The sequence below is a fragment of the Halyomorpha halys genome, unplaced genomic scaffold (genome assembly GCF_000696795.3).
Source record: "Halyomorpha halys isolate HHAL.00 unplaced genomic scaffold, Hhal_1.1 Scaffold98.1, whole genome shotgun sequence".
In the NCBI taxonomy this organism is placed as follows: Eukaryota; Metazoa; Arthropoda; class Insecta; order Hemiptera; family Pentatomidae; genus Halyomorpha; species Halyomorpha halys.
Genome location: NW_027107309.1, coordinates 1,820,218 through 1,827,348, shown reverse-complemented (window position 1 = coordinate 1,827,348; position 7,131 = coordinate 1,820,218). Strand labels below are relative to the sequence as shown.

The following is a 7,131-nucleotide window of genomic DNA, read 5'->3' as shown; positions in this document are numbered from 1 at the left end:
AATTTTATAAATATATTTTATTATATCTCTCAAGCATCATTCTACTAGACAAGTTTGAAAGTGTAATTTTGAGGAGAATATGCGAGAATGATCGTTGAAAATGTAGGAAAACAGCGAACTGTTTTGTTTCGTCAAGGGAATAGGCATTTCTTATATCAATATACAAAGATTGAAATAATTTGGCCAAGTTATAAAGACTACTTGATACTTTTTCAAGTGTATTTTATTACATGTGATAATAAAAATAAATATGATATTCTGAGTAGGTACATAATTATAATAAAATATTTTTCAGTATTTTGACCTAAAAATAAAACATATAGACAAAATACATTTAATATAACATTTACTAATTATTTTAAATTCTAATTGTTGTAAAAATTTTCATGTCATTGAGTATATTGATCTATCAAACCTTAGGTTGAGCCGTTAGTTCAAAAAATCGTTAGATTCCTAGGAATGGACTGGCTAAATAAATTACCTCCTAGTGACTACGCCGTAGTGGGATAAAAATAACGAGGTTTCGTAGGTAGCTCAAGCATTCGTTTAAGCACCGGGGGCTTCTCGTTTAACTCAAGAATATTCTTTATCCTAACTTAATCATTCCATTTCTGCAAATTGTTCTCCTTTCTGGGTCCTGCCAGACGGAGAAAATTTTATCGATTCGTCTAGTTTTGGTTGGTTTCAAGATTAAACTAGATCAGTTATTATTTAGTTATATGATATTATATTACTGAAGTTTCAGTCTTCAACCCTTTTCAATCAGGAACAGCCCTGACGAAGTGGAGCGAAACGTTGCTTAACATTAAATGGTTTTTCTATTATTTTGTACCTTTATTGATCGCCACCCAGACTGTCCAAAATCCTTAATGCTCTCTACTTTATCAAAAATCAACTCATCCAGCAGGACCTCAACGTTCCGTATGTTGCCGACTTGGACAGAACCAGGTACCAATCCTTCCATAATAAGCTTTCCAACCCCCCAAACCTATTTGTTTCGAACCTGGTTTCTCCTTCATTACATGATAATCCTTCTAGACTCCTGAAAAGAAGATGGCCCCGATGAATGTTACTCATCTATCAATGGGTAGATTCTCAACATGTTTGTATCATGTAATTTTATAACTAGTAGCAAATACAGTGGTTGGATATATTTTTTTACAATTGTAAATCATCATATTATTAAAAAAAAAATGTTGATACCCGTTTCTCCACCGCTCTTATTAGACTTGAGATCGAGAAATTGGTTCTGTTTGCGGCTTAAATGCTTCCTCGCTCATTATCGTTAATAATAGTATAATAAATAATCGTTAATAATATCATCTCATTATTAATTTGTATAAGTGAACAGAAAATAACTAACTATATTATCCAATGTGACTTGGGTTTGAAGTGTGGAAGGAATTCCAGAAAAAACATCAACATCAAGTTTTAATATCAGCGGGTGTCATCATCAATACTTTTCCAATGAGTGTAAGTATTCGTAAATCTCCAAGTACATTCCATATCTTGGGGAGTACAGGATTATTTTCCAAGTTTTTTTTTGTAATTAAACATTGTTTATATCCCCTTCTCTTACTGTTAAGCAAGCAGTTATGAGGAATAATTACGAAAGACCGTATAATGTATCAAATTGCGGCATAAAACGTTACGAATGGTGCTCAATTGTTTCATGGACGTTATCATCTTTACGAGATCATAACACAGAAATTAATCCGAATGAATATTTGCTACTTTACTCACACCCATATCCCAGTTATGCGGACTGTTTTAATTTAATTTATTAATTAATTTTAAATAAATACAATTTTTATCCATTTTAGTCTCAAAACATATTTTATTCCGTTATAAATCCGACGTTTTGGACAATTCGGTCATCCTCGAGGACAATCTTAATACAATTTTAGGACTACATCATTAAAAAAACAACTTTATGCAGGCTATTCTGCCCAGGTCATTTATATCAGTCCACAAATTTGTAATAAATTTGAACAAAGAAGGTTGACATAGATAAAAAGTTTTAATTTTTAATTTAATATGAACATTTGACTAATTAGGAGTAATTTTTGGACTATTAATAGGGCATAAATTAATTTAAAAATATTAAGAAATAAATTAGGGTGGTATTTAAAACATTGCCATAACAAGCATCATATCTATTTCTTGGTTGCTTATAGTCAAATAATGGCCAGAAACCTCTTGGCTACACCATACATTTTGTCATCGATTTAGTGATGGCAAGTGGCCCATAAAGTAATTTATTTGTTAATGTTGATAATGTCAGAAGCGAAGAGCTTTCGAGTTCTCTTAGTACCTGAAGTACGAAGGGTCAGGCACTACTTTTTTGTCAGTCCGTAACTCAATGTATGAATAGTATGGTGAATGGGCAGTAAAACTAATAGCCTCGGAGCCAATAACACAGTTATTCATGGGACGAGCGTAAAGCAACCGGTTTCCTCAATAATACTCGCAGGGTACAACCAGGAAGCAGCAAGTCTTGCCATCCAAATTCAGTGCGTTTTCAGAACTGACGTGCTTGAAGATTCTATTGAGCCGAATAGTTGAAACGTTCTTCTGAATCATTCAATACAGTAAGATGAACAAAGGTAACCCTGAAATGCTCATTTCCAAAACTGACGCATAAAACAATTTTGTTTTTCCCTCAAATTTACCGAAATGTCCTAAAAAATGTCATGGCAAGGTGAAATTTTTCAATTAAATACTATTGAAACGTTGTTCCTCTATTTATAACCCATAGGCACTGCCGATTAAGAATATCGGATGGTTTACTTTGGTCCGATAAATAAATGAGTCATTGGCTCCTAGATTATAACTGAATACATGAGGCAAGAAATACTTTTATAGTAAAAGTATTAGAGTAAAAACTTCAACCAATTTATGTTTAATCTTCATTGTTGATTTTTGTTATAAACAATCTTTGGATTCCAACTAGGGTAGGAAGAGCTTTCATCCTAGTAATCACTAGCCTATTTCAAGTTGGAAAGGTCGGGATCTATTCCCCGGATCCCCCACAAAATTAAAGTTGGCCCATACATCCCGGGATTAATCCAGCACCCCTTTCTGACTAGTCAAGTCTATGGACTAACTAAAGAGTGATATTGCCATTTATCAATGAAAGGGGAAGGATCAACGGAGAGTTCATCTGATCAAACTTTTACACTAAATTACTACACTCCATTAACACGAAAAATTAGGTGTAACAGTATACTTACAGAATTTAAGTAACTAAATTAATTTAAGTAATGTAAGCATTTTAGCACTAGAAATTGACATAATACGGAAGAAATAGCAGTTAAACAAATATAATTAAGGAACATTTAATTAGAGTGTGGTTGAGAATTTTAAATATTAGTCAGTTTAAAACTGAATTAAAATTGATCCGACTCATTTAAGACAGTAAAAATAATTAGAAATATATTGTAATAAAGCAAAATAAAAATAAAGGATTATAAGTAAAATATACGGTATATTTCGACAAGGAACTTTTTTTTTCTAATTAATAGCTTACATATTTTTCGATGTACTTCGGATAGGAATAGTTGTATTACTATTATATTTTGAATTATAACTCAGTTTTATATGATAATAATTTTTGGCTAAAAATATCTGTTCTTCATAGAAAAGTTGTAGTTACTTTTTGATAAAAGAAACCGCGACGAGACACAGCTATAAATCAGAACTAAATTATTGGTAGAAGATAGTTTACCGAATGAAGTAGGTTGTAGCCCATAAAAGTATCAAAATTGTAAAAGAAAACTGTTTATTGTTAACCAACGCTTCGCACAACTTTGAGGATCTTCGTCAAGGCTGTCCGATTGAACACTAAAATAATCTTTTTTTGTTCAATTAGACAGCCCTGCAAAGTGGGGCGAAACGTTAGCTAACAATAAATAGTTTTCTTTTAATATTTTGATACCTTTATTGATCGCCACCCGGACTATCATCCTATAAATAACTACATTATGCTTCAATGGAACGTTGAAAATTTACAAAAAAAAAAAGTTCTAAATCACCATATAACGCCTATGTTCATTTTGATTTTATGTGATAGAACTAATCACAAAAATGTTAAAATGGCTGTAACTCAATGATCGACACTTACTTAGCTTTTATATTGTGGTATTCCACAAAACTGAAATTGGTTGAAGAACAAATTTCGACTATAAAGTGTTTTCTATTTATTTATTTACAATTGTTTGGGTTCTTCAATCACTGGGGTCATTTTTGAAATAAACAAATATATTCTGTCGACTTTTTCCTATTTTACAAAATTTATACTTTCCACACTCGAACTTCAGTTCAGCGTCACAGGCTTAGCATTCTGTGAGGATGTGCGATACTTTTAAATGTACCCCACAAGAAATACATTGATGCGGTGCCCCCCTCATAAGATACTCATGTGTGTCCTATCCTTAGCTGGTTTAGTAAAACCTCATCTCGTTCGTTTTTATCCCTTCAATTACCCTGATCTGATGAAAAATTTGATTTAAAGTTACTAAAGATATGCTTCGAATTTTTATGATTTAATATACTAATAAAAATATAAAAATTCATACATTATTACAAAAGGGAAAAAAAGACGAGTGTATCATCAGTATAAAAAAAATTAAATAAAAAAATTTAAATTAAATTATTGCTTAACAAGATCCATTACTCAATACTATAACTTTTAAAATATATATAAATTAAATAGGTTCATTTAGTTACATTAGAAAGGTTATTAGAGATTAAGATTTTTTTTTATGTCTGATAATGCACCTTAACATTACATTTTAATTGAGAATAATTTTAAAATTGATAAATTAATGCAAGAATTTTTATAAAATATAAAAGAAATGAAAATTGCTTAAATAAATAATTTGATTTTTATTCATTTTAGCCTCAACACATTTTATATTTCTTACAATTCCGACGTTTCGGCCAATCCGTCCATCTTCAGGGACAATCTACCACAAAACAGCTTTTATTACATGTATGATCCTCAACAATTAAAAATACTAAATACCAATAATCGAATGAAACTAATGGAAAATTATTAAGCGATACTAATAAGTAAAATTAATAAAAATATCAAGGTTAACATTAACAAGCCATATAATAAAATAAGAATGGATAATGAATTGAACAAAACTTTTATCTCGAGTAATAATGTTGATAAATAAGTTAAATACTCTCTTAATTCCTCGAAACATGGTATAAATAAATATGAAAAAGTATTTTTAATTGTTGAGGATCATACATGTAATAAAAGCTGTTTTGTGGTAGATTGAGTCTGAGGATGGCCGGATTGGCCGAAACGTGACTTGTAAGAAATATAAAATGTTTTGAGACTAAAATGGATAAAAATTTAATTATTTATTTAAACAAAATTAACCAGTCTCGAGAAAGTATTTAAGATTATAAATGAAACAAAAATTATTTTAAACAAAAAAAAAACACAATTATTAATTGCCAATTTTAATAAAATTTAATTTCAAATTCAAATAATGGATACAAAAAATGTATAGCAATAACAAATGAACATTTCTTACTGTACTACAAAAAAAAAAAAAAAAAAAGAGGAGTAATATAATATAAATATATTAATTAAAAACAGTTATCAATATCGTACAGCTTTTTAAGACCTATTTCTCAATAATATAAATCATAAAATATAAAAATTAAATATGTTTATTTTGTTGCCTTCATAAGGTTATTGTAGTAATAATGTTTTTTTTTTTTATATTGCTAATAACTTTACTTTTACCAAGACAAACCATTATATTTTAATTGAGGATAATTAACAAATTAATAAATTGATGCATGTTTTTATATTTTTATAAAATATAAAAAACAAAACAAAAGAAACATTGTTTAAAACAAACCAGAATATCTTTATAATTATCTTTTATTGGAATTTAAAAATGCTTTTAAATATTAAATAATAAAATGGAAGATCTCAAAAGGGGAGGATCTCCATAAACAATTCTTTTGTAAGGATGCATTTGAATAGGAGGTAGAACAATGACCAGTGAGAAAAAAATATCAGCCTATTTGAACGAAGAGAATTAATTACGATTCTCTAATTAGAAAGAGTAATCTATCTCATGAATTGATGAGAGATAAGATTGACAAGAAAAGACTTGTCAATATTTATTCTAGTATTATTATTTACCAAAAATATTTTCATGGGATAATTAAATATTATTTTTGATACTAATCTCTTACTTTTTGCTCCTAGAATTGAAAAATTTTATCCCGAAAAAATGGGTACCGGATACAGCGACAGGGAGAGACTGGAGGTTTACCTGAGGGCAAGAGCTCCCTGTTCGGCAGCTGCTGGACCACTGGTCGCCATGGCACCCGCGCGGGACTGCGCACGCCTCCGTCGATAGATCTCCGGCGGGTACATCGCGAACCGTACCCGGCTGTACCCAGGATTACCTCAGCAGCGTCTTTCTTTGTCTAGGAGGGTACCTGTCAGAGATAATGGCCGAATTTAAAAGGAAAAAATATCTTTGTTTGAAGACAAACTACACCCAAAAAAAAAAAAATAATAGTACTAACAATAATACAATTTAACACGGAAGTATAAAGTGCAATCCCAAGCTTCATATAAATTTAATCAGGATTACTTTGTGTCACAAGTAACCAATGGAGACTTTTAATATATATTTACATCAGATCGGATAACTGTCTGTGTGGCAGATTGTAATATCTATCAATAAATAAATCTATCAGATCGGATAACTGACAATAAAGGAAGTAAAGAAAGTAGTATTAGCAAAACGTTAAAGAAGGAGATTCAAAAAGAGGTGGCACAAAAAGACAGGATATCCATCTGCTATTCAAAGAGTGGACGGAGGAAGGAAAGGTAAGGAGATCAAGGCTATATTGGAGTTAGTAAGTACGGGATAGTAAGGAAATGACAAAGAATCCTAAGCTCTGTACACAGGGGGTAAAACCGTCTGGTGACTACAAAGATACATCAAACACTTTATCTGGCGCTTTACTCAAATCTCTAGCTCATAAGACGGTTTTTCATATAATATGAAGCCCAATTCCAATGAAATGTGGGAGGAAACTCAGAATTTTTGTTTATAAAGCAAGATTGATTACGAGATCTGTTGA

At 30.6% G+C, this 7,131-nt stretch overlaps 1 protein-coding gene across 1 annotated transcript in view; it reads right to left on the bottom strand.

Annotated features, from left to right (window-relative positions):
• Positions 1-6,333, bottom strand: part of LOC106677391 (uncharacterized) — a gene marked incomplete in the record, with an annotated part of 141,636 nt that extends 135,303 nt beyond the window's left edge. Inside the window, 1 exon segment of the mRNA XM_067045595.1 lies at positions 6,229-6,333.
• Positions 6,334-7,131: the final 798 nt, after the last annotated feature.